Source organism: Pieris napi, chromosome 23, assembly GCF_905475465.1.
Source record: "Pieris napi chromosome 23, ilPieNapi1.2, whole genome shotgun sequence".
NCBI lineage: Eukaryota > Metazoa > Arthropoda > Insecta > Lepidoptera > Pieridae > Pieris > Pieris napi.
This window is the reverse complement of record NC_062256.1, coordinates 6,492,528-6,519,877: the sequence shown is the minus strand read 5'-3', so window position 1 is coordinate 6,519,877 and position 27,350 is coordinate 6,492,528. Positions and strand designations below refer to the sequence as shown.

Below are 27,350 nucleotides of genomic sequence, written 5' to 3'. Positions count from 1 at the left end.
TTTTCTATTGTTTAAATAATTAGTTAAGAAATTTTTTTTTCCTAAAAATCATAATTGACAGTCTTCTATAAAGTAACAGAAAAAAAATTTTTTTTTATCAACAATTCTATTGTTTATTAACTTACCAATTTGTTATAAACAAATATTCAACTTTTGTTTATTTTTTTTCTAAAACTTCTAAAATTAACGAAAACAACCATATATAACAAAGTATAGAAAAAATTTTTTTGTAAATTTTTTCATTATCATGAATATTACTTTTATTTAAAATTAAAAAAAAAATTTTCTATACTTTGTTATATATGGTTGTTTTTGTTAATTTTAGAAGTTTTAGAAAAAAAATAAAAGAAAGTTGAATATTTGTTTATAACAACTTGGTAAGTTAATAAACAATAGAATTGTTGATTAAAAAAAAAATTTTTTTTGTTACTTTATAGAAGACTGTCAATTATGATTTTTAGGAAAAAAAATTTCTTAACTAATTATTTAAACAATAGAAAATTTAAAAAAAACGATTATAAACAATTAAAAATTGTTATTAAAGAAATTTTTTTTTTTTTAAAATCATAAAAATTTTAATGTAATAAAGTTGTGTTAAAATTTTTTTTACAAATATTGATTTAATCAATTTGTTTAAAAAAAAATTATCAACAAATGGCGGGAATTTTTTTTTTTGCAAATTAATAAATATCTTGTATTAATAAAAAAACGATTATATGATGATTGAGAAAAAAAAATTTTTTTTTAACATCATTACATGGATTTTTAAGTTTTTGTTTAAGTAAAAAAATTGTTATAAACAAAGTATAAATATTTTTTTAACTTTTATGGCACGATCTTGTTAAGTATGTATGTAAGAAAGGCTCTACGAAGCGAAATATTTTTACGACCATTATTTAAACATTTATTTTCACTTACAATTAAGACGGTCGTTCGAGAAAATTTCGTTAGTTAACAATTATTTAACTTGTTGAAAAATTAACTTTAAGTAAAATTTTCAACGGGAATAAATTAATTATAGTGTTCAGAACACACCATAATTTTTTCAAATTTAAAAAAAAAAAATCAATACCTTAAATAAACTAATTAATGTGCCGTAGTCGCTTTTGACGCCACGCGCGAATCCTAAAAATGTCACCCGCAGACCTATTTTCAGCGTTAAATTAACATTATAAATAATGGAGATAGAGTTCTGGGAGTCAGGAATTTTTTATTAGAAATTTCCTCTTCTTTCAGAATCTTTATTTGAAATTTCTTAAATATTAATAGTTTATTAAATATTGGCAAAAAACTAAATGCCATTATTTTTTCATCTTTAATGGTCTATAACTTTTGCAATTTTTTATGTGCTAATACACGCTTTTAGCACATTTTTCTAGACGTCATTCCGGATCCAATGAGCTATCGCACATAATTTTAGGAGTAGTATCTCTATTTTGTTCCATTTTCAACTTGTCGACTAGACTAATACTTGAATTTGAGTAGTCAATTCCATCAATAAGTCATCCATTACAAGAAACGAATATTTAGTATTTCCGATTAAATTTCACTTTGGGTTCTTCTTCTAATTCCTTAAAGGCCTTTTCACATGGGCTATCACTTAACATCAGGTCAATCCCTGCTCTATAAAATCAAACTCCACGTTATAATTAGTATTATTTATTTAGCTTAGGATTCTCAAAAATAAGTGTCTACGCCGACCTTTCCATTCATGCTTAAGTACATTCAAAACAAAAGTGAAGTTCAGCAATCCCGCTGTAACGATGACCACTCACCAAGCTCTATTGTCCGCCTTTTCATTCCTCACTCCACAATAATAGGAATCTCAGAAATCGCAATAATAAACAGTTGCAACCGTCTGTTGAATTGTTGTTCTGGATTTGTTGAGGCACCCGTCAGGTTTTAGTACTCCGCACTAAGCTGCCCTGCGATTCTGTGACTCACTTTTCGAACTCACACAGTGGTTTTCGCATCGGCGGTCGCTCTGAAATCAGTCGTGAAGCAGTCATTTTATGATTTGGCATTCTGAAAAGGTGGGAGCTTGTAGTTTATTGTTTATTAGAATGCCAAATCATAAAATGACTGCTTCACGACTGATTTCAGAGCGACCGCCGATGCGAAAACCGCTGTGTGAGTTCGAAAAGTGAGTTACAGAATCGCAGGGCTGGAGTCTTACATAATCATATGAGCAATACGTAATATGCGTAACAGAATTTCCTGACGTAAAAAAAATTAAATTCCTGCATAGATGTTTCATTTATTTAGTCAAAGTCAAAATCGTTTATTCATTTATTTTTTCAGCAAAATCTTTCATTCTCTTTTCTGATTTAAACTATACAAAAAAAACATTATAAGATAGGAGGATAGGTAAGCTATAATCTAGTTAAATTAACATAAAATTTAATATCGAAATTTCCGGTTACAAAGTCTTAATCGAGCGTGAATAAAAGACAGCGTGTCTACCATATTGTACTTAGATGATTAACATTCTGTTCAAACACCTTATATCGCTCAATATTCAAATACAGACCACCTGTCTTCGGGCATCGGCTAGTACGCGGAAACGGATGCGCACGCGCCGACCATCTGTATGTACTTCCTCAATAAACCTTATAAGTGTTACACTGCGTTTCGACAAATAACGAACATAATATGGAGAAAGGGGAAAATGTACATTCACGTTTAAATATAAAATTGATGTTACTGTAACGTGGGTACATAACTTTGTATTCCATTTTCAAAAGTCGTCTGTATTTATTAGTATTATCTGTGTGTTAGTTATTGCTTTTGAGTTAAACTATTTAATAATTTGGACGTAGATTATTAAACCTGTTTTGTAGCTACTAGCATTCTAAACGAATTATTTAAAAAAAAGGGTGCGTGTACTTATGTACGCGCGTAAGAAGTTATACTACTTTGGCATTATTAAAAATAGTTTTTGATTGCAAGCAAATAATTAATTACAATTAAATAACTAAAGACTGGAAAAGGAGTCATTATAGTCAATATAGTTTAGTTTACATTTGAAAAATTAAATAAATAAATATTTATTATTATTCTCTTACATTAAGAGAATAATAATAAATAATAAATATCACTATTATTATTCTAATTTTGTTTTTAAATTATGTCCAATGCCGTAGCATCTTCCGTGGGCAACTTCATTCTTTAATTTTGTGTCACGGTGCGCGCGCATCGTAAAATTTCACTCTCATCAATTTTTCATAACGCGCCTAACGAAGTATAACTTTAAAAAGAAATAAGCAAGCAAATATATTTTTAATATGATACATAATTCACGCTTCACCTACATTTGTCTATGGCTTATTGGCTGTAGTTCATAATCCTATTTCCCTAAGTACAAGCTTGTCAAAGGTCAATTTATCTTCGTCAAAAAAAACATACAGGTTATATATTAGTAGTACCTTACCCTATAAAAAAAATATAAGAAAGAATGTTCTTGAGAAATGTTGGCATCACGTGCGACATTGCGTAGTATGCAAAGGGCGGCAATACAACTTTGCATTCGGTCCGCGTTCCTCGAACTTCGAAAATTGACTTTCAATGGAACTCCTCGTTTCCACGTCAACTTTCCACTTTTCAACGAAACAGCAAACAACTGCACGGTTTATTTTTAATAAAATCTCGAAAAGAAAGGCTGCATTTCGATATATTATTAACAATGCATTAATCACAGTCAGTCAATCATTTAAGTAATCATAGCATCTGATATTTCAACATGATCCAGTCTTTTGCTGATAACTAGTAGGGATTAGTGAACGTTTGATTAAAGGCGTAAGCTAAAAGCAATTAATCATAGTAAAAAAATCTGCATTGTTCTTTTAAGTGAGTTCAAAAAAAACAAAAGAATTGGTTACTTTTGTTTTTTTTACGATGTGTTTTTGTTTTCTTGTGTCTGTTCAAGTACATCACCTTCCGATAACCAGTGTAGATTATCGAGCTGTCATGGCCCAACCATTTCACATTTTGACTTGTACTGCATGATCATACATAAATCCATAATGTCGTTCATTAATTGTATATATACTTCATTTAATTATCTTTAACAAGAATCAATAGAAATAGGGAACATTATTAATACTTTTCAGTGCGTCGGTTTAATTTATTTTAAAATGAATTTATTTGGTATAGTTATAAAGACTTAGTTTAGCATCATTCGAAATTATAAATATTATCTTTTTTGTCTGTATTAAAGGTATTAAACCTTTTATACAGACAAAAAAGATCCATAAAATTAATAACAACTGATTCTTTCTTTAATAAGAGTGAGACAATATTTTAACCTAATCCTAAAGCTCGCTTGAATATTAAGAATTCGTTAAACTTCTGTATTGTAATCGCTCCAATCGGCAAAATGCACCAATTTACAGTGATTTGCTTTTCTCGATAATATAATTTAATTTCAAAACCTTAGTATAAATTTAACGATGTGAAGCTTATGATTTTCGTCATAAAAACAGTGTTGCTACAACTATTGTTCTTGACCTCAGATTTCTGTAGGTATGTGGTAACTCTTTTTTTAATATTCCAGTAGATCTATTAATTCGACGGTACCAGTAAGAAATACCGGTTTTTTTACGTTTACCTTAGCATTAAGCATTTTAACTTACGCATATAAAAACGAAAATGCACAGTCGAGATTCGAAATGACTATCTCAGGGTTGAGATTCTCGCCTGGCCCCTAGGACAACGGTACTTATTTTCGGTAAATAATAATTTCTATTCATTGTTAATTCTTTTCAAAACATAGTTTATAACTGGTGCGATTCTTTGCTTGTGTTTGATACGCAAAGTAGGTATTTATCGGCTTTCAATCTTATTGATTGATAGAGTTTTTCTCAGCACAGATTCATCACTTTGATAGACATACAAGTAATAGAAACACACAAAACAAACATAAGACATGAGAGAATCTAAGCTACTAACTAGAAACATAAACAAATAATAATAAAATAATATACATTGAAATAAATAACAAAACTTAACATAAACTAAAATATATCATTAAAAGGAGTCCCTTTAGGCAAGGTTCTTAAGATACTGGCAGCGTTCCCCCTTTGAATAGCTAGACTAATTCTTTGTCCGAGGTAGCTGCCAGATCTTCGGTCTCCTGTGATGTCGACTAACCTTTTTGAAATTTCTTTAAAAAAAATTTATAATTAGTAATAGAAAACATGAGATTGGAATATGTCATGGGGGCAAGGGGCATATACATTACAATTATCTCAAATTGAGTAAATATACTAACGCAAGTTGGTAAAACATTTGCGTCATATTTGCAGACATCTGTAGGTTCGACTCATATAATAAGGTCCAAATCTTGGGTGGGGCAAAAATAATAATAATAATAATAATCTTTATTTTCTTCCCTCACATATACATACAAGGTTATTATGATCAAACTAAGATGATAACATTAGGAAGTGTATGTGAGAGACTGGTCTCTGTAACAGGAGACCTGAGTAACAGATAACCAGCCTCTCCACCACCGGACCGGAACACGTACAATCAGGTCATAGTCATAAGATACAATAGAAGAAAATAAGTATTAAGTGCTAAAAGTAAACATTGCAAACGGAGTCGTAAAAATAAATTTGGTGTGTGTTTGTGTGTGTGTGTATGTGTGTGTGTCTCTCTCTCTCTAAGTGTGTGTGTGCGTGCGTGGGTGTGTGTATATGTGTGGGGAATGGGTGCGACATACAAAATGTATGTTTGTTAATTAATTTAAGTTCAAACACCCTACGTAGCACATTAAACTGTCGGTCACACTTGTGATATTCCAGAACATTATATATTAGCACTGACCTTGTGTACGAACTAAACATTCTTTCACTGGTAATTAAATTGAAGATGTAGACGTATCAAAGTAGGAATAATAATACAAATAGGCATTTCAAATGTCTAGCCAATAATGTCAAACAAAATGGTCTTTAGCAAAATATTAAACACGTTTGGGAAAGATATAACATATTAATTTGTTAGGAGGCACACAAATTAACATAAAAACTACAGAATTTAAAAATAAATAAACTTTTTAAGTCTGGGCCTCAGATTTCTGTATCTGTTTTCATTATCATTTGTCAATTTTATAGCTAGTGAAAACCTTCATACACGCCGTCGACTTTTGGGTCTATGGCAAGCCGATTTTGGGATGTTTTCCTTCACCGTTCGAGCGAATGTTAAATGCGCACATAGACAGAAAGTCCATTGGTGCACAACCGGGGATCGAACCTACGACCTCAGGGATGAAAAAAAAGGGTGCGTGTACTTATTTACGCGCGTAAGAAGTTATACTTCTTTGGCATTATTAATAATACATACGGATAGTACCCTCAATTGTATCGAAGCACTCAGGAAGGTTGATGAGCACAGTTTTTTCACAAATATTTTCTAATATTAATTAGTTTTGATTTAAATATTCAATTTAAATCACTTTTGATTATAATTCAGACGCACATATAAAATTCGCACTTGTATAATAAAAACAAAATTAAAACACGTGTTTTAAATGTAGAAAGTATTTCTGTTTTGTTGGAAGCATTTTTTCCTCAACTTAATGGGCGATTTAGTGGGCAACTTCATTCTGTTAATTTTGTGTCACGGTGCGCGCGCATCGTAAAATTTCACTCTCATCAATTTTTAATAACGCGCCTAAAGAAGTATAACTTCAAAATATCGCACACTCCTAAAATCTATAAAAAATTAGCATCTTCAAAATTCGTCCGCCAATTGTAATTGGACCCAATGTTATACGAAAATTCATTGAAGCCAACATAATTAATTCACAATAGTCCGTTCCCATTGAAATACACGTTCTTAAAAAAGGATATGGTTACCATAACGGACGAGTGGACATCTCCCGGTGGTGCACAGCCAAGCTCATTTAACCAATTTATATCATTCGCGCCCATTGAATGGCTCCCGCGCTCTTAATTTGAAAATAGACGCCTTTGTATTGCTATTGCGAAAATGTCTCATGCGCATCATAACCGGCCTTTCGCCTTTATCTACCAGTTTGTTTTCTATAGGGAAAACTTTTGAAACGTATGACATATCAAGATATACAGGACACGCTGGAACAGATTGTGAGCACCAGATGTTTTCTTGCTGACCACGACGCTAAAACATGAGCTGACTAAAGAGAGAGAGAGAGATTACGCTTTGGATTGTGGTTTTTTGTAAAACAGCTTTGTGGAACTCTTTGCCCTCTTCAATCTTACCCTTTTCTTACCGTGCAGTTCTGTTTAAAACAATGACGTTCTATCGTTCCGCATCTTTATTGAATTTAAAGCCAGGCCGGCTTTGCACGGCAGGTTTTAATATATTCAGAACAAATATAGCTATGTCACGCACCACCACTATGTGGAACCAGCTGCCTATTGAAGTATTTGCCAACCAATTCTAGAAAACTAAGTGTTCTTCAATAAAAGAGCGTACCAATTCTTAAAAGGCCGGCAACGCACTCGCGAGCTAGCATTGAGTCCATGGGCGGCATTTAGGTGAGCCTGAGTGTAGCAGTCTAAGGGGGAAAGATTTATTTAAATTTCTCTAGTAGTTTTCACTTTATTCTGTCAATCTTTCCTCTTTATAACATTAGTATAGACAAGCTAAAAACATATGTGTCTCTTTCTACCTTTGTATTTACGATTTAATGAAAAGAGACGGATTATCTAAATCACTGTAATGCTTTTATCATAAAGGTAGATAGAGTTCTTAGAATATCACTTTAATTTTACGAAATAGACATTTCGTCATAATTGCCACATTGGTGACAGAGTTATGGCCTATTAAATGAAACGACTGAAGTTTATTCCCGTAATTATTTACAGTTTTTTATTCGTTATTCCATGAAGGACACGTGTGCAACTTATTAAGGTATTCAGGAAGTTAAAAATATTTAAATAGTCTATATTTATGAATGATAGTGTATGTTCTGAGTAAGGCAATGAAATTATACAATAATACTAACAATGTTTTTAGCTTAAATGAATGTGAAGATCGTCCTGATAATGGAAAAGACACATTTCTGTGTCTATGACCTTGTAAACAATGCTTTGGGCACACTTTAAACAATGATGGTGTGTATGTTCTGTGTACGGTAATGAAATTATACATAAGGATTAACAATTTTTGTACCTTAAATTAATCTCAATTAAGATAAATTGGAGTTAGAAAAAAGTTTAGTACCGACAATGGAAGGGACATATTTTTGTGTCTATGCTTGCTTTGGGCACACTTTAAACAATTATGATTAAATACCTAGTCTGAAGTTTTATTTACTGTATACGAAATAACTATTCAAAGTCAATAGTTAATTGAAGATTAGTTTCTTTGTCGAAAGGTATATATTATACATATAGCTTTTTAAATAGAATTTAATTCAATGTGGTAATAATTTGCCGACATCTTTGTATCAATAAATTCAACCTGAAGCCGCTTACAACACATAATTTACATACAATGGTGTGTAGGTGGACGAAAGGGGTATTTATAGAAGTATTTCCTGAAGTAAATTAAATCGTGGGCGACTGCAAATATTTTATCAAAATGCGTCAATTAGGCGCACTCTGTGCCTCAGGTAATGGCTACTCAATTAAGATCTAGGTATTATCTCTATTGATACTGGCCATTTATAAAGAATATATGAATAAGGAGTTTTCTTTTTTGTGCGCTATTAATAAACAAAACATAGACATAACCGACATATCTTAAACAATTGACATCTCAGGTACGTAAAGCACAGATTAATAATTATAAATAACTGATCGTAATATACATATTCCGATGCTTTGTGCATCCCCGTTATCAAAGACGCAGACCTACTGAATGCTTTCTTCGCTACTTCACAGTAGCGATATTGTGTATATTATGTGTTTAATATATATAATTTATTATACTATACAGTGTTGGCCTAGTGGCTTAGGCGTGCCACTCTCATCCCTGAGGTCGTAGGTTCGATCCCCGGCTGTGCACCAATGGACTTTATTTCTATGTGCGCATTTCACATTCGCTCGAACGGTGAAGGACACCATCGTGAGGAAACCAACATATCTTAGACCCAAAAAGTCGACGGCGTGTGTCAGGCACAGGAGGCTGATCACCAACTTGCCTACTTAAAAATGATCATGAAACAGATTTAGAAATCTGAGGCCCAGACCTAAAGAGGTTGTAGTGCCACTGATTTTTTAATATACTATATTTTATTTTTCTCGACATTATCGTATTGGCATAGTCTGTATTTCTGTAATAGATAATAATAATAATATTTGCTATGTGTGTATGTGTGACAGACGCAATACAAACACTATTCCAAAACTCACACGCTATCAGAGTATCGCAAGATCAGTCGCCGCCAACTTTGGGTGAAGTCACACACAACAAGATTAACCATTGCATGGCAAAATATTTATTCTTCAAATTATTAAACCGTTTTTATTACAACACGAGATTTTTTATAAAGCTCATCAGACACAGGTAATACCTACTCAGTACTCGTGAATTGGGGAGCGCCGCCATCTTGGATTGGAGGGTCAAATTAAATTGACATGTGGTTTATGCAGTATTGTGTTTGCGAGGCATTGTCGCCCCTAATTATACAGCCCTGCTGATAGTATGAGATTAGCGGAGGGCAATTAACGCTTATTGCGAATTTAAAAGCTCACGAATTTTAATACCTTTGCCATTACATTAATTGCATCTAATTTTCCATCAAATTCGTTTCTGGCTCAAATAACGTTCTTTGTAGACCTCAATTTATTATTCTACCGTATGTTCGTGAATCGCGCATACATTTTTAAAATTTTATCAAAAAAGTTTTGAAAAAAGACTGAGAACCACCTCGTATCACCTCGACGTCCGTCGTTCCAAAACTGAGCGTTTTTAAGGCAATTTTTGCCGTGCACCACCTACTGGCATTGAGAGTGTATAGTCGGCAGTATCACTTAACATCACTGGGCAGGTGAGACTCCTGCCCGTTTGCCCCCAGTGCTTAAAAAAAAGGGTGTGTATATGCGCGTAAGACGTTATACTTCTTTGGCTTTATGAAAAATAGTTTTTGATTGCATGCAAAGAATTAATTACAATTAAATAATCAAAGACTGGAAAAGGAGTCATTATAGTCAATAAAGTTCAGTTTACATTTGAAAAATTAAATAAACAAATATTTATTATTATTCTCTTACATTAAGTGTAACATAAATTCTATTATTATTCGAATGTTGTTTTTAAATTATGTCCAATGCCGTAGCATCTTCCGTGGGCAACTTCATTCTGCTAATTTTGTGTCACGGTGCGCGCGCATCGTAAAATTTCACTCTCATCAATTTTTCATAACGCGCCTAAAGAAGTACAACTTCAAAAAGACCCATATTCTGACCATAAGTACTATTTTAATGCTTCAGAATGGTGCCTGTAACCATGGACATAGAGCAGCTCTAGCTCAATTTGATGATTAATAATATATGAAACTCTTTCTTCTTCTCTTTCTATCTAGGGAGATACGACATAACTAAGAGAATGCCCCAAAGATTACGTTACGTATACGTTAGTCGCCATACATATAACAATTTTCATTTACATTACATTGCAAGCGCTTAAGAAAATTCACTGTTTAAATTATAAAACGCGCCCCAAGGCCACAAGGCTGTCGTTAAATAATCACATCTTTCGAGGCCGAGCCAGACGCCGCGTCAGCGACCAAGCCACAAGTTTAGCATATCGCTTGAGCTCGCCAAATCCCTACGACATAACACAGACGTTTACCCCGGGAAAGCTATTATCGAACCCTAATACTGTTTTAAAAAATGGCCATCCTAAAACTGAACGTCCGTGGCTCGGGATCTTAATAGAATTGAAAGGAAATTGCGCAGGGATAAAGTTCCATACACCGCGTTATAAATTTCATAATTTTGGATTAAAATATCTTGACAATTGACTTGTTAGCTTGACACAATCGCGGTTAGACAATAGTTATTCTTAAAATTAATCATAGTGATCATAAAATAAAAAGAGCAACCTTTTAAGGTGTGGGCCTCAGATTTCAGTATCGTCATTTGTCAGTCTAATAGGCGAGAAAGTGATCAGCCGTCAGCTTTTGACGGTTTTCTTAGATTTTCCTTCACAAGCACAACATTACATGCAGTACAAGCATTGAATGCCTGCATAGGACGTCCAATGGTGCACAGCTGGGGATCGAACCTAGATAGGTATGAGAGTACCACGAAGTCACTAAGCCAACACTGATTCTAGTTACAAATTTTATAATACATTGACAACAAAATAATTTGAATGTTTCTATGAGTATTTTTTTAATTATTATTATTACTAGGTTAAGTATATTATAAATACAGTATATTTGTAAGTTGGAAATAAATCTGTATGAAATCTGAAAAGGTTTTCATTTCAATCATAAAAGTCATATCGACTACAAATTTACAAGCTCACCAGACTCGAGCATCATTACACGAAAAATAAACGAATATAGATAATGGACGTCCGATCAATACAAGGTAATAGCGGATCCAATAAGCCCGACCAAAACAACGGGGGGTCGTCGCTCGGATCCTGGCAGCCATGGAAAACAATATGGCGGCATGCAAATATCGCCATTATCGCACCTGGGCAGGGTAAACAAGATTACGAGAATTGAATGGCTAATTAGGGGAAAAGAAGGCCTGAGTTATCTCGCCTCGTCTCCGCTATATTTCATGATACTAAGTCCTTATTGTTCAGCTTGTTCGGCTAATAGCCTTGTTAGCTTATCTTTAGGTGCATTAACGGGCACGTTGACTTAATTTTAATACTAAACAGAATATAGTCTCCACGTAGTACTGCTGCAATTTGTTAATACCATGCGATGGATAACTAGAAGCCATGTATCAGTATTCGTCTTGTCTATCAGGTATTATTTCGTTAGATATTTAATTATTTATTTTATTTATTTATTTATCTACACTTTGTTGCATTACAATATTAAAAAATCTAGTAAAAAAAAAAGAAAAATCAAATTCGAACATCTATGTTTTGCTTGGTTGACTGATCAAGTTTATTATCTACCCACATTTTTGTTTCTGTTTTGTTATTTCATATATTTGACGACTCATTGGTCTAGTGGTTAGTACCCCTGACTGCGAATCCATGGGTCCCGGGTTCGATCCCCGGCTGAGGCGAACATCGATGTGATGAGCATTTGGTGTTGTTCTTAGGTCTTGGGTGTTTAAATATGTATTTATATGTATATCTATCTATAATATGTATGTATATCCGTTGCCTAGTACCCATAACACAAGCTTCACCAGCTTAGCATGGGACTAGGTCAATTGGTGTGAATTGTCTTTTAAAAAAAAAAAATAAAAAAAATATACTACAGTGTGTGAACCTACGACCTCAAGGATGAGAGTTGCACGCTGAAGCCACAAGGCCAACACTGCTATACACATGTGTATAGAACATATACATACCCGCATTTTTTAAGTGCTATACTAATTTTGATTACCCATGAAATAAGTTTTGGAGTTATACGAATTTTACGAGCTACTAGTTAGAGTATTTTATGATGACCGCGGACAGGCATCGCAATAGACTTAATCATTATTCAATTAATTAATCAGTGACATTTACAGATAATAAAATAAACATATTTACGAGCCGACTTCGTTAATTTAATGCTATCAGTTTAATTATATGATGCCCTTGTGGCGCCCAATGTCCAATCAGCTGTCATACTTCGGAAATAAATTCTCAATAATATTTCTAGTTTCGACATATGTGGAACTTTTAATCGACTCGATAGCTTCCTAAGTAATTTAGTTTCTAGGGTCAATGAAGACTTTTGATGGTCATCTAAGCGTTTGGCTGATAAATGATTCTAGAAGATATCGATCAAGAAAGTGGTACATTAAGATCGATCAATTATAAGAATCCGCACAATCCGCTATTAAAAATAGGCATGCAAATGTCATATTAATTTTCATTAAGTCATATAATAGAACATCAACAAAATGTCATAATAATAAGTTAAGCTTTTTATAATTAACTATCTGACCTGGCAAACGTCGTTATGCCATGTATATATCATTTATAATAAAAAATAGGAGTTGATTGTACAGGGGTTGTATGTAGTTTTTTATGCTGTATCATAAAAAAATTAAAAGTCATCTAAAAATTAAAAAGTAATAATTTAGGGGTGGACTACCCTTAACATTTAGGGGAATAAAAAATAGATGTTGTCCGATTCTCAGACACCCAATATGCACACAAAATTTCATGAGAATCGGTCAAGCCGTTTCGGAGGAGTTTAACTACAAACACCGCGACGCGAGATTGTTGTCAAGCTTATGGTCCAAATACTCGGTCACGCTAATACCCACATTTTAAAGGCTTTCCTTCCTTATCGTTAAAAATTAATTAATAAATATCTACCAAAATTGATATAATTCTTTGTTTGCGTTTGGAATTTATTAACACAACTATTTTGTATTGTAACCTTTTAGATAATCCGGGATATGATTTAAAGAGGTCCGTCCGGTCGACGCTAGCCGTAATTTAATTAGAAACATGTAGCCTGTCATGGTGCCCACACAAAACCTATTTAATACAAGATTAATGAATTAGTGATAGAAAACATGGCCGATTTGTTTCTTAATCGATTTTGATTATAATTTTTATTTAATGATGTGATTATGTTCCTGGCACGTGACACCTGCTTATAGGCGAAACAGAAGGTCGAGTAAGTATAAAGGAAATCATACAGATCAGTTACTTTAAGGCTATGGAGCTGACAGGTACTTACTTCTTACTAAACATTTCTCTCTCTTTAATCGGCAGCTTATGTCTGAGAGTTGTGGTCAGCAAGGAAGCATCTGGAGCAGACTATCTGTTTTCACCGGTTTCTGTTGTCTCTTTGACAGTGTATAGTTTTGAGGACGATGAGTCTTTCACTTGATCGGTCCATCCGGTTGGTGAACGGCCACGTGATCTTTTGCCTTCTGTGTTACCAACCACGATCAGTTTCTCCAAGTTCTTATAGCTCATTTTAATAAATATAAAACCAATATTTATTTACAACAAATATACAGTATTTACAGAGGAGCAGTGATGGCTTAGTGGCTTCAGCATGCGACTCTCATACCTGAGGCCGTAGGTTCGTTCCCCGGATGTGCACCAATGGACTTACTATGTGCGCATTTAACATTTGCTCAAACGGTGAAAGAAAACATCGTGAGGAAACCGACATGTCTTAGACCCAAAAAGTCGAGGGCGTGTGTCAGGCACTGGAGGCTGATCACATACTTGCCTATTGGATTGAAAAATGATCATGAAACAGATTCAGAAATCTGAGGCCCAGACCTAAAGAGGTTGTAGCGCCACTGATTTTATTTTTATACAGTATTTACAATATTCTTAACCTATATAGTATAAATTCAAAATTCATATTGATATTAAAACAAACTTAAAAAGTTTGGTGCCTGTGGCAGTGTACCTTTACAGCTGGCAGTATCGCTGTATTGCGATACTTATTCGTTTGGGAAAGCATCAGCTCTGGGGTCACCGGTACTATCTACCAGGCGCCAACTTAAATCTTTAATAAGCACCTGTGCACTTGAACCCCACGGCCCAAGGGTCCCAAAGGAAACAAAATCAAAGTTGGAGGAAAGACTCTTATAGAAGAGCCATTTATTATTATCCGCTACCCGTGTTACATGATGTATTACTGCTTTAAACCAGTAATGAATAAAGAAATGAGATTTAAACGTGTACGAGCGACAAATAAAAACTCATATCACAATAAACTGAGTATCGGGGCTGACGTGGCGAAAAAATCTCATTAATTCCTCAAAAGTCTTCAGTGACCCGCGATTTTGTAAAGCCAAACACTTTGTCTAGAAGCCAGAAAGTTGTATTCCTTTACCGAGATAAGAGGCGAAAGTTCACGCAGGAGTGGAGATTTATTACATCACCGTCGCTTTCACTAAATAATAAAAGGCTTTGCAGTAAAACGCGGTGGAAGCATAAAAGTTTTACGTCCATACAACCCGTTGGTAGCGCGTTAGACGCCAAATCTCCATAAAAGCTAATCAGTGTCGGCACAATAGTCCAATGCCCCATAAATCGTACGCCAACGTATGCTTATTTCATTTGCTTCGGCTGAACACTACTTAATAGCCAACCCCGCGCATTACATAGATTATACATTTTCATTTTATGTTCATAGTCTCTACGAATTACTTATACTTCTGTGCTTTATGTCTTGTGTACAAACTTTTAAATAAATCGGTAGATTTACCAAATGTATTAAGTCATCTGAACTTCCTCTTAAAGAGGAACACAAGAAACACATCAATCGATTTGACGACTCATTGGTCTAGTGGTTAGTACCCCTGACTGCGAATCCATGGGTCCCGGGTTCGATCCCCGGCTGAGACGAACATCGATGTGTGATGAGCATTTGGTGTTGTGCTTAGGTCTCGGGTGTTTAAATATGTATTTATATGTCTATTTATCTATAATATGTATATATATCCGTTGCCTAGTACCCATAACACAAGCTTCACCAGCTTAGCATGGGACTCGGTCAATTGGTGTGAACTGTCTATAAAAAAATATAAAAAAATCCTTTTTTATGTTCAGGCAATGAGGACCAACGTCGGTTATAATGCTCCTCTAAACAGATCTCTATCTGCATTAACGACGCTCTGAGTTCTTGCGAAGCAGATCCATTCATAGACCGTCTCCATGTCTTCTATGCTGCAGCTACTGTTGATCTATGACCAATATTGACGATTGCATATTAGAAATATATTACAAAATTTAAATTGCACAGTTGTATTTTTTAATCCAGTTTCACCTTTAATTTTTAAGTTATTTTATCTTTATCATTGTAATGTTTCCCTCTAAATGTCGTGCACATTTGTCATTGATGCACATGCATGTATTGCGTTTTTTTATGTCATGTGTTCTCTGTAAGTGTTCGTATGTGTTTCATTGGTGTGCCTTTAAAAATAAATAAATATAATATGGCAACTTATTATGAGGAACGAAGAGCGTGCTATGAATATAATAATAACATCTAATATATAAAATTCTCGTGTCGCGGTGTTTGTGGTTAAACTCCTCCGAAACGGCTCGACCGATTCTCATGAAATTTTGTGTGCATATTGGGTATGTCTGAGAATCAGACAACATCTATTTTTCATCCCCCTAAATGTTAAGGGTAGTCCACCCCTATTTTTTTTAATTTTAGATAAAAAATTTATTCTTTATTTTGTTATGATAAAGCATTAAAAAATACATACAACCCCTAATTTTCACCCCTCTACGATCAACCCCTATTTTTTATTATAAATGATATACATGGCAAAACGACGTTTGCCAACAGGTCAGCTAGTTATTCATATAAAAATGGATGCAAGTTCCATAGAATTTTCGATGTGGAAATTGGTTGTAAAATATATACTTTTAACATTGAAACGTGATGATTGATAAAACGTTCGGCAACTTTTAGCTCATATATTGACTCAATTAATTCCAAAAATGTGTGTATTTATTTTACAAAAATACAGTTCCATGTCGAAGTTATTTTGAAATTTTAGGATTTTTGTATTTGAAACCTAGTGACAGTTTCATAATTGTAAAATAATTTTTAACAAAGTCGTTTACAAGTTACTTCGTTAATTTAATGTTATTAGTTGAATTTCCGATTCATCTGTCATACTTCGTAAATTAATTCTCAATAATATTTCTAGTTTCGACATATGTGTATCTACTCAACAGCTACTTAAGTAATTTAGTGAATGTTTAGGGTAAGTAAAGACTTCTGAGCCATGATCACCTAACCGTTGGACTGATTAACAATTCTAGAAGGTTCTATCGTTAAAAATTAATAGTTATACTAAATACATGTATTTTATTTATTTTACAAAAATAAAGTTCCATATTGACGTCATTTATCCAAATTTCAGAATTTTTGTATTTGAAACCTAGTGACAGTTTTATAATTATAAAATTTTAACCCCAAAAAATATCGTTTACAAGTTTGCTTTTAAGCTGCAGACCTATTTTAAAAAAAGTTTATTTTAAATATAAAAGATTTAAAAAGCTACTCGCTTTACTTTGTCGATTACTAAAATATCGGCTTACAAAAAAGCCGTCTACTTTTTCCCTATACATTGTATTCAATAGGATTTAAGATCTGTTGAAATTCAAGATTTGAATCGGTTTTTTACGACGATTGCTTTTATGTTACACGAGACGCTACTGTATAACAGAAAACACAAAAAAGATGCTTTATCGTGAGTCTACTTGTTTAAAACTGTAAAAAGATTACAATTTTTAAAAGTAAACAGGCAAAGATTAATTTGTATCTACGGGCTATAGACAAAAATGCTTTGCTAATTGTTTAAGTTTTTACCTCACGATTTATCACGTGACCATATTTCATTTATTTATATATCCATTAATTGTATGCAGATCAACTACCTACAGTTTATTTTTATCAAAATCAAAATCTCTTTATGCCCATGGGTCTTAGACAAAAACAATTTGCGACAGACGTACACTGCTCTCGTAATATAAAAGTGATTAGCTCACACTTCATCGCGTGACCATTGGTTACATATATCTATAATCGTTATTTGTCTAGCTACATTTTATTTAAATGCAACAACTAAAAAATAACGTAAACCAGTGGCGCTACAACCTTTTTTAGGTCTGGGCCTCAGATTTCTGTATCTGTTTCATGATCATTTGACAATCTAACAGGTAAATAGGTGGTCGCACACACACGCCTTTTTGGGTCTAATGCAAGCCGGTTTCCTCAAGAGGTTTTCCTTCACCGTTCGAGCGAATGTTAAACGCGCACATAGAAAGAAAGCCTATTTGTGCACAGCCGGAGATCGAACCTACTACCTCAAGGATGCGAGTCGCACGTTGAAGCTTGTTGTTATATAATATCTCCGAAAGATACGATTCATGTATATATCTAACTTTCCCTCAGGTACGATGATTTAATCATCCTTTACGCTTGGTCACGTGACCATACCCATACAGTACATCACATACATCTTAGGAGTATGCAAACAAATGGGCAACAGCTTGTATGTAAGAGATTTATAAACTTAGATAGGATTTATTATATCATTTGGTAGAATATATTTGCGAATACAATTTACACCTGTGTGGCAAGTGGCAACGTACAGTTCCGCGGAATAATGCATAAGAAATTCGTCATCTTCCTTGTTGAGGTGAGTTTTGTTCACACGTTCTGTTTGTTCAGTAAACTTATACAAACTTCACGCTAACACATTCGGTTATAAATATTTTTAACTTTCTTACAACCAGTACATAGTAATCCGGTGAAACATGAAACCAATCACAATCTTTGCTATGCTTTTTTGAATCATTCATTTGGTTTGAATCTTCATTGTTTGATCATTGATCAGCGTTCAGTGCATGACACGCTGTCGACTCTAAAACATACAGGATTAAATGCGCACAGAGAAAGATTTGGTGTACTACTGGAGATCGAATTTACGACCTCAGGGATGAGACTCCATTGACTAATCAGGGATTATATTTTGTAATTTCTGTTCCGTTCTTTATATAAACAAAAGTATGAATGATGCCCTTCAATGGATAACCGAAGGTTGTAGCGACACTTCATCAGATATATTGGTATTACTTATGTGAAGACGAAGATTGATTACAGTCTGATTGTGAACTTCGGACTTCTTTTTTACACGCTTCACCTGTATGTATGTATGTATGTAACCGACTCCTTCGGACTCGATTTCTACCATCTTTTAACGGACAGATTTAATTCAAACTTTGTGCACCTGTCAAAGATAGATGTCAATGCAATAATCCGAAAAAAAAATAAAAAAAAAATAAACTAAAAAATAAAAAATAAATAATAGTTAAAAAAAAATAAAAAAACACGCTTTTAAAGCACATCAATAATACCAGTATTTTTGTTCATTACCATTTTCAGCCTAAATTAGGAATTATTTTTCACTTAAAAGCGTGTTTTTTAGTTTTTTTTAACTATTATTTATTTATTTTGAGCCATATACTAAGTATACATTTCAACTTATTCTGTATAAACTGTAACTAATCTTATATCTAATTATCCTATGTATAAATATATTTTATCAGTTAGTATGTATAAGGATACCTCTCCGGTAAAGACCTCCTCCAAGACTTGCTATCTTTATTTTATTATGAAGCCCATATAGGCCCATCGTTTTTCCAGTAAAGCAGAGAATGAATTTTTCATATTCATCTATTGTATTTCCGAGGCATTGGACTGCCGAAATACCTATTATATCGGATTATATGTCTTCTAGTGCTTTTTCTAATTCCAATATTTTTTCATATGATGAAAGTGTTCCAACGTTATATAAAGATGATTATTTCCTTTGTTACTTCTTTTATTGCTTGTTTTGTGTGGTGCTGATGATGTCTTGAAAGATGTGTTTCATGTATTTTAATAGGTTCTTTTTCTATATTTTTGTGGGTGTTCGTTGCTATGCTTTCCCGGTGTTGACTTCTGACTAAATCATATTACATAATTTGTGTTTATATCAAATGTTTTTAGCAAAAGAGCAGTGTTGGCCTAGTGGCTTCAGCGTACGACTCTCATACCTGAGGTCGTAGGTTCGATCCCCGGCTGTGCACTAATGGACTTTCTTTCTATGTGCGCATTTAACATTTGATCGCTAGAACGGTGAAGGAAAACATCATGAGGAAACCGAAATGTCTTAGACCCAAAAAGTCGGCGGCGTGTGTCAGGCACTGGAGGCTGATCACCGACTTGCCTATTAGATTTAAAAATGATCATGTAACAGATTCAGAAATCTGAGGCCAAGACCTAAAGAAGTTGTAGCGCCACTGATTTATTTTATTTTATATCAAACATTTTTGGACAAAATTAGTTTAGTACTAAAATAACTTTTATAAATTTATATAGCAGCTTTTAACGACATACTTTTGATCTTCACTTCATTTCAAATAAGGTCCTCGTTTCGGACAGAGTTATATGACGTTAACCTGACATTGTCAGGAGTGGTTCAATACGTGACAAACAATGTTCCTGGGTAGGTTTTGTGCAACGTCATGCTCGGTCAATAGATCTGATACGATTGTACGGTTAATGTACTTTGTTCGTTTTGTCACTTCTGACAAGTTTATTTTAATGATAAAAGTCCGTCTTAAATGTGATTTTATTAGTACTGACTAAAGAAAGACACGGTTATGAGGGTCCAACAAATAGGCATGATTTAGATTTTAGACCTTCTACCAAGCAGGCTTTTCTATATAGCTATTAAAAACTATGCATCTCTTTTCATCTTACGGTAAAACAATTTTAGAGAAAAAGACGAAGAACTTTTCATTGGAATAAAAAAGATTGAGCGAAGAATTTTGTGATATCAAAGAATAAGAAAATTATCATGTGTAATATTTTTTAGACATTTAGACTCTATTTAGAATATACACGAGTACCTACATTTTTCTTATCAAAAAGCTTTTACAATACGTTATCAATATTTGAAGTTTCCTTCTTAAACGTTCCTACATTAAAAGAATACGGGATTAACATTTAATTTCTTTGGAATTCACAAACTACATATTCATCGCGAATATATAATGAATCAGTGTTGGCCTGGGTCGTAGGTTCGATCCCCGACTGTGTACCAATGGACCTTTCTATCTATGTGCGCATTTAACACACTCTTTATGCCGGTATGCCTTAGACCCATAGAGTCGCCGGTGTGTGTCAGGCACAGAAAGAAGGTTGATCACCTACTTGCCTATTAGAAATGATCACGGGACAGGTACAGAAATCAGGTGTATGTACAATTGTATAATTTATAAAACGTTATATTAAACTTTTTTAAAAGGGGGCAAACGGGCCGGAGGCTAACCTGATGTTAAGTGATACTTATGGACACTCTCAATGCCAGAGGGCTCGCGAGTGCGTTGACGGCCTCTTTAAAAATTGGTACACTCTTTTCTTGAAGCACCCTAAGTCGACTTAATTCGGAAATACTAAATAAATTACACGTTTTTTTTTTAAAGACAATTCTCACCATTCAGTCCCATGCTAAGCTGGTGAAGCTTGTGTAATGGGTACTAGACAACGGATATATACATACATTTTATACATATAAATACATATTTAAACACCCAAGACCTAAGCACAACACCAAATGCTCAGCACATCGATATGTTCGTCTCAGCGAATCGAACCCCATGGTTTCGCAGTCAGGGGTACTAACCACTAGACCAATGAGTCGTCAACTTGCTCTAATAAAAATCCTCATTCCATAAACATGCAAATCTTGTGGAGGTTTGCTACTAATAATGGTTTATCATAACCCTACCGAACGAAAATAAATTCTAGGGGAGCTATTTGTATGCGTAATACGATCGAATTTCGTATTTGTTCGTGGAGTCGTTAACAGCACCTTCACGGTTGTTTATAAAGAAAACAAGTGGGGAGGCAAGGGTGGCCCTACACATATCGAAATTAATTCTAATAGAACACTTGAAATTTGATAGACGTCAATTAGAAGGATAGCTTTGTCGGAATTAATAGATATACAGTATACACTCTTTATAACGAATTACAAGCGATGTTCTTTCGTTATAGGGATGGAAGAGAAAAAAGAACCAAATTTAACCAATTACAATAATTTCTAATTGTATTACTATCAATAGGTAAATTATTCTAAACACATAACGCTTTTCTTTTACTGGCTATCGTGACAGTTTCAAAGTTTGTTTAAGACTGTTAATACACGATAGGTGACGGTGGTGCGTTTAGTAACTGAGAGAAAAATTGTTGTAAAGGTATAAAAATGTAATCATTTTAAGGAAACATGGTATTTACTTAATACGTGGTCTTTTGAGGCAAAAGGACTTAAAAAGACATCCAATGTTTGATATCCTGAGATATAGCCTGATGCGTGCGATTCTCAATTTTACAGCCGAAAGTTCATTCGCTGGAATTAATTCCTTTTATTGCACAATTATCGACCATCGCACAATAAAAACGTAGGTTCGAAGCAAAATATTAAGATAATATTAGGCACAAAACACTTATAATCGATGAAAAATATATTTCAAATACACTGCATACTTCGCCCCTTTAATTCATGAAAAAAGTTCGGTTTTTTGTTAGTCATGAAGCCAGAAAGGTGTTTTTCAAACGATTTATTTATTAAGCTATATAAACTTAGTATAATAGAAAACTTAATATATATTAAACTAAACAAAAAAAACATAAACCTAAAGTTTTTTATAACTAACTAGCTGGTCTGGCGAACATCGTACCGCCTAACAGTCGATTCTTTATTTATTTTTAATACTTATTCTGCTATTCGGGACACCAGTCTAGCTAGTAAGATAAAAAAAAGAAAGTTGATAATGCAACAAATACATTATGTCAAAAAATAAAAATTTACAAAAAATTTAATTTAAATTTAATTTGACAAATCGGTCAAGCCGTTTTCATGTTATGTCGTGACAACGGAAAACGGGTTTCATTTATATATATATATAGATTAGAAATGATACATTACGTTTGGTAGAACTTAATTAATTTAAAAAATATAATTTAACTAATTATTATTATTAAGCTACGAAGATAACGGCAGCGTTCCCATTTTGATAAATACGAGTATGTATGTAATATTATTCAGGCTCGGTGTAAAAATAGTTGAATAGCACAGGTCATCCGTTTGATACAAGCGACCGTGTAACTTTAAAACGATCAAATAAACCGTTCGAGACGTGGACACAAGCCCTCCGCGCGTGACTTTCTTTCACGCTCCATCGACTTTTTGGTATGTAACCTCCTTGAACAGGACCTCCGTCATTACATTCCATAAACTCGAGCTTTTACGTGCTTACGAATGATAAAAATATTCGGATATAAAGGAAATGAGACATATTTCTGTTTGATATAATTTTAATTATCAAATTATTATTTTTTATTTTTTTATAAAGACAATTCGTACACCAATTGACCGAGTCCCATGCTAAGCTGGTGAAGCTTGTGTTATGGGTACTAGGCAACGGATATACATACATAGATATATAGACATATAAATACATATTTAAACACCCAAGACCTAAGCACAACACCAAATGCTCATCACATCGATGTTCGTCTCAGCCGGGGATCGAACCCGGGACCCATGGATTCGCAGTCAGGGGTACTAACCACTAGACCAATGAGTCGTCAATCGAAACACAATTATTGTGTTAATGATTTTGTTAAAACATCGTCAATTTAAGAAGAGCGAAGGTTCACTGTCTTTGACTGGGAGGCCTCAATCTGAATTCTATACAATAGCTAAACAATTAAAGAATTTTGTTTTTTTTTATATGACCTTACCATTCTCGTCGATTATGGGAACTTTTGACTTATACTCTAGTATCTCCTACCTAGGTAAGGCCTACCTACCCAACTTGAAGTCGCCTGTCTCTATAAATCAATTAACTCTTAGTACCAAAAGTTCGTTGAAAGTATTTCTCACAATTACCAAACATACACATTCTCTGCCGTGTTCACATTACGGCAATTTAAAATCCATTTTAAACACGATTATTTTAATCGGCAAATGTCATTAAATACAAATGATGTCATCAAAGAACATTATGTTAATTCTGATATTATCTAGTTTGGACACTTGCTACCTGTAATATATCTTAATATATATAAATGACGGGTCACGTTGTTTGTCCGCTATGGACTCCTAAACTACTGAACCGATTTCAATCAAATTTGCACACCGTGTGCGGTTTGATCTAACTTAAAAGATAGCTTACATCTCAATTTCTACCGGTAATATTTATTGCAAATTATTTGTTAATTATTTGATAGTCACAATTCTAACAGATGGCGCTGTGTTGAAAGTACGAACGTTTCACATAAGCTACTATTTAATGGCATAACCACCAATAAAGCATGGTGGTCCCCATGACTGGTGTTCTCCTACCGTTTCCCTTGATTAGTTTACTACTATGTAATATAACAAAAACCTTAGCCACAGCAACGCTTGGCCGGTCTGCTAGTAACATATAATTAATTTGTATAAAAACCCGTATTTTAAAATATATTTGAAGTTTACTATTAAACAATTGTTTGTTTTTAGACGATAAATAGTTTCTTGAGTTACGAATTGAAATACGGACAAATCACTCTTGATAAACATGCTTGACCTTTTGTCCTAAGTCCCATGAGTGGGGCTAATCACTAGTGGCTAACAACTATATTACAAACAAACATATATATTTTATAAGCGACATGCGATTTAGTCTATGTTGATGTGTATATGCTAGATGGATATCAAACACCGAACAACCATAGATAATAAACGTTATATATGCTATAATAGCCGCTTCCGGAACCTGCTGGTATCTGGATGATCAACCTTCTGTGAATTTCCTAATACTTTTTCGCCAGTTGTACAACCCGGGACGAATTATACGTCATATTAACCACTAAGTATATTACAACCAATAATTTATTGACCTTTGTTGGTAAACTTTCGTTGTTGAGCGTAATTCAAAATATCCAAAATTTAAAATAATTTATAAACGAATAACTAAATTGATAACATATTGATAAATAATATCTTTAAATTTATTGAAATGTTTATAAAATGCAAATTTCGGTATCGCCCACGCAACAATGGCCGGAGGCTATGGGGAATATGAAAATTAGGGAATGTTAATATATGCATAATATTGAAGCAATCATGGAGTCGGCCGTCAAACTGTCAAATAAAATGGGCATAAATTTGTGTACGAGCTTTACGTACAGAGATTTACCGATTGTCATTTGTTTTACACCACTTACAGCAATGGTATCGCTTTAAGATAAAGAAGAAGAAGAAAAAGAAAGAAGAAAGAAGCAGAATACGATATTCCACTCGTATCACCTCGACGTTACACAACTGAGCGTTTTTTAAGGCACTTTTTGCTGCGCACCACCACTATCTAAAACCAGCTGCCCACTGAAGTAATTCCTAAAGAAATCGACTTAGGGTCCTTCAACAAAAGAGCGTGCCAATTTTAAAAGGCTGGCGACGCACTCGCAATCCATCTTGGATTAAGAGTGTCGACAAATCACTTCATCAGATGAGAATTTCGTAGCTTTTTTCAGAGTTAAGATTTTTTATTGGTACCTTACCTTAAGCTAAAAAGTTTTACGTGCGTACTTTACCATCTTAAGCTAAACTGTTTTAAGTCAAGTTCCATTTTAAGGGGCAAGTAATTAAAATACCGTGTAACAGTTATCATCACAACATAAAAATGTTTCTATAAGAATCGAAATTGCCTCTATCTGGTTTGGAAGAGAGAGCACGTTGTATGCGAATTTTTATCTTAGATAATTACTTTGGGATTCCATCCAAACATATATTTACCACTACTGATAGTACACTGTAGAGTGGACGGCAGCAGAACTGTATCTCTGCTCTTCTCTAGAGGAGAAGTCTGATCTGATAAGGCCAGCCAAAAAAATATTTTTGGAACATCAATTGAGAGTATTCCCAGACCTCAAAACGGCACGTATGAGTTTTTTGTGTAACAGCGTTTCATTTACGAAGAATCTCTTTACATAATAAAGTATGGCTCTTTAAGAACGGTCTGAAAAATATTTTCCCCGGCTTTATTGCACAAGGTCGCTTAACTTGGACCGGGCACGTTTGTGTCATTTATTTTCCTTATGGAAGAGAATCAGAGGGATGATGTCAAGGTCAACAAATAATGGAAACAATTAATTGTTTAGCCTAACCTTAGGTCAATACAATAGGCTCAAAGTCCCTTTAATCGTATTTCTGAATATCTAAGACGTTATAAAAAAGCATTCACTAATCAATAGACAAGATCTCAACTTAAATCGTAATATTTAAATTACGAACGTTTTTACGTTAACGAAATTTTAAAAAACCATTATTCTTGCTTAAAGTAAACAACGTTTACTATACAGGTCAAAGGTCAATACCACGAAGTTTATACCACCAAAGAGTTATTAGTTTTGCTATGGGCCGCAAAATTTATAGTCTTTGGCATGTTACAATTCTACATATCCGTTAGCCGCGCCCGTTTTGCGCGATTTGCGCTTTCGTTACGTGAAACTTACAGCTTAATTAGTTTCAATACAAATTTAAGAGATTAGAGAAAGTAGTATATTAGACTTTTGTTATCTAGGTATAAAACTCATGTGATTCTATAAACGCAGTAATTATGATTCTCAACCGAAATAAAAACAATAATTTTAAATATTTTTAGATATTTATTTGGGTATAGTCTTTGCATACGTGGTGTCAAGATCACGTCGGCGTAGCACCGCCGCCGCGGGTGACACGCGCCTTTTACCCACCTCCCCCCTGCCTCACCCCCGTTGCCTCAATCTACCCCCGACAACCCCAGTACCACGCATGCTCCAATTATAATCTCTTTAGGGATGTTCAATGTCGATAAATTAAATTTTCAACAATTAACGCTGACGATTTAATGGAATTGTCGAGTTCTAATTTTATTTTTGGTTTGTTATTTATACACAATATTAGCATAGTTTCTTTAAATAATAGAGTAGATAGTCTAGAGTAGCATGAAGGTTTTTACCTGGATTTTAATATATTTCGTGATAGATCATTTGAAGAATCGTCTTCCAAAAGTTAAAGCTTGTACAAGCCACGATTTACACTACATAATATTTTCAAATAGCAAATAACTTACGTTCCTAAGGATCGGAACTTCGATATAGACAGGACGGCATTATCTCGACGCATAATGTGCGCGCGCAGTGGCGTCGTGAAGAGGGCCTCAAATCGCTACGAAAGAGCGACCGGTCCGCGCGTGTTTTTCTCAGCCTCACGGCACATCGGTATACCTCAGTAAGAGGCTTGGTGAGACCTGCACCGGTCACTGACCGATACGGCGACCGCTCGACCTCCGCCCTGGCTTGGGCGGCCTAGCTCGGGCTTATAATAGCGTGATAGCAATATAAGGTGCCCTAATCGTGTGTCTTCATTTGTTTTTTACTGCATTTGGTGTTTATTGTTTTCGGTGTTCATGTTATTCCTACGTGTGTGTTTGCGGTAGATATCGGCAAGGCGTGAGTTTTGACCTAACTGACCTAATTTCCACATGAATGACTCGGAAGCTTATCCGATGATCCTATGGTACACATATGTATAGGATATCCTATGGGAATAATTTAGACGTTGCACGGTTTATTGCTGTGACATTTATTGTAGTAAGTTTTATAATTACGATTGTAAGTCAATAACCGAAGGCTATTACATAAGTTAAAGTTG

The 27,350-nt window shown here is 34.1% G+C and overlaps 1 protein-coding gene across 3 annotated transcripts in view; it reads left to right on the top strand.

The window, feature by feature from the left end:
* Positions 1-27,350, top strand: part of LOC125061189 (teneurin-a) — a 206,169-nt gene that overhangs the window by 90,509 nt on the left and 88,310 nt on the right. Inside the window, exon 1 of one of the 3 annotated variants that reach the window (XM_047666428.1) lies at positions 26,862-26,939. The exons of 1 other annotated variant lie outside the window; for it this stretch is intronic. The gene's annotated coding sequence lies outside the window, so the exon portion shown is untranslated. Of the gene's footprint in view, positions 1-26,861; positions 26,940-27,350 lie in introns of those variants that run through there. One more of the 3 variants, XM_047666429.1, reaches the window with a different exon arrangement.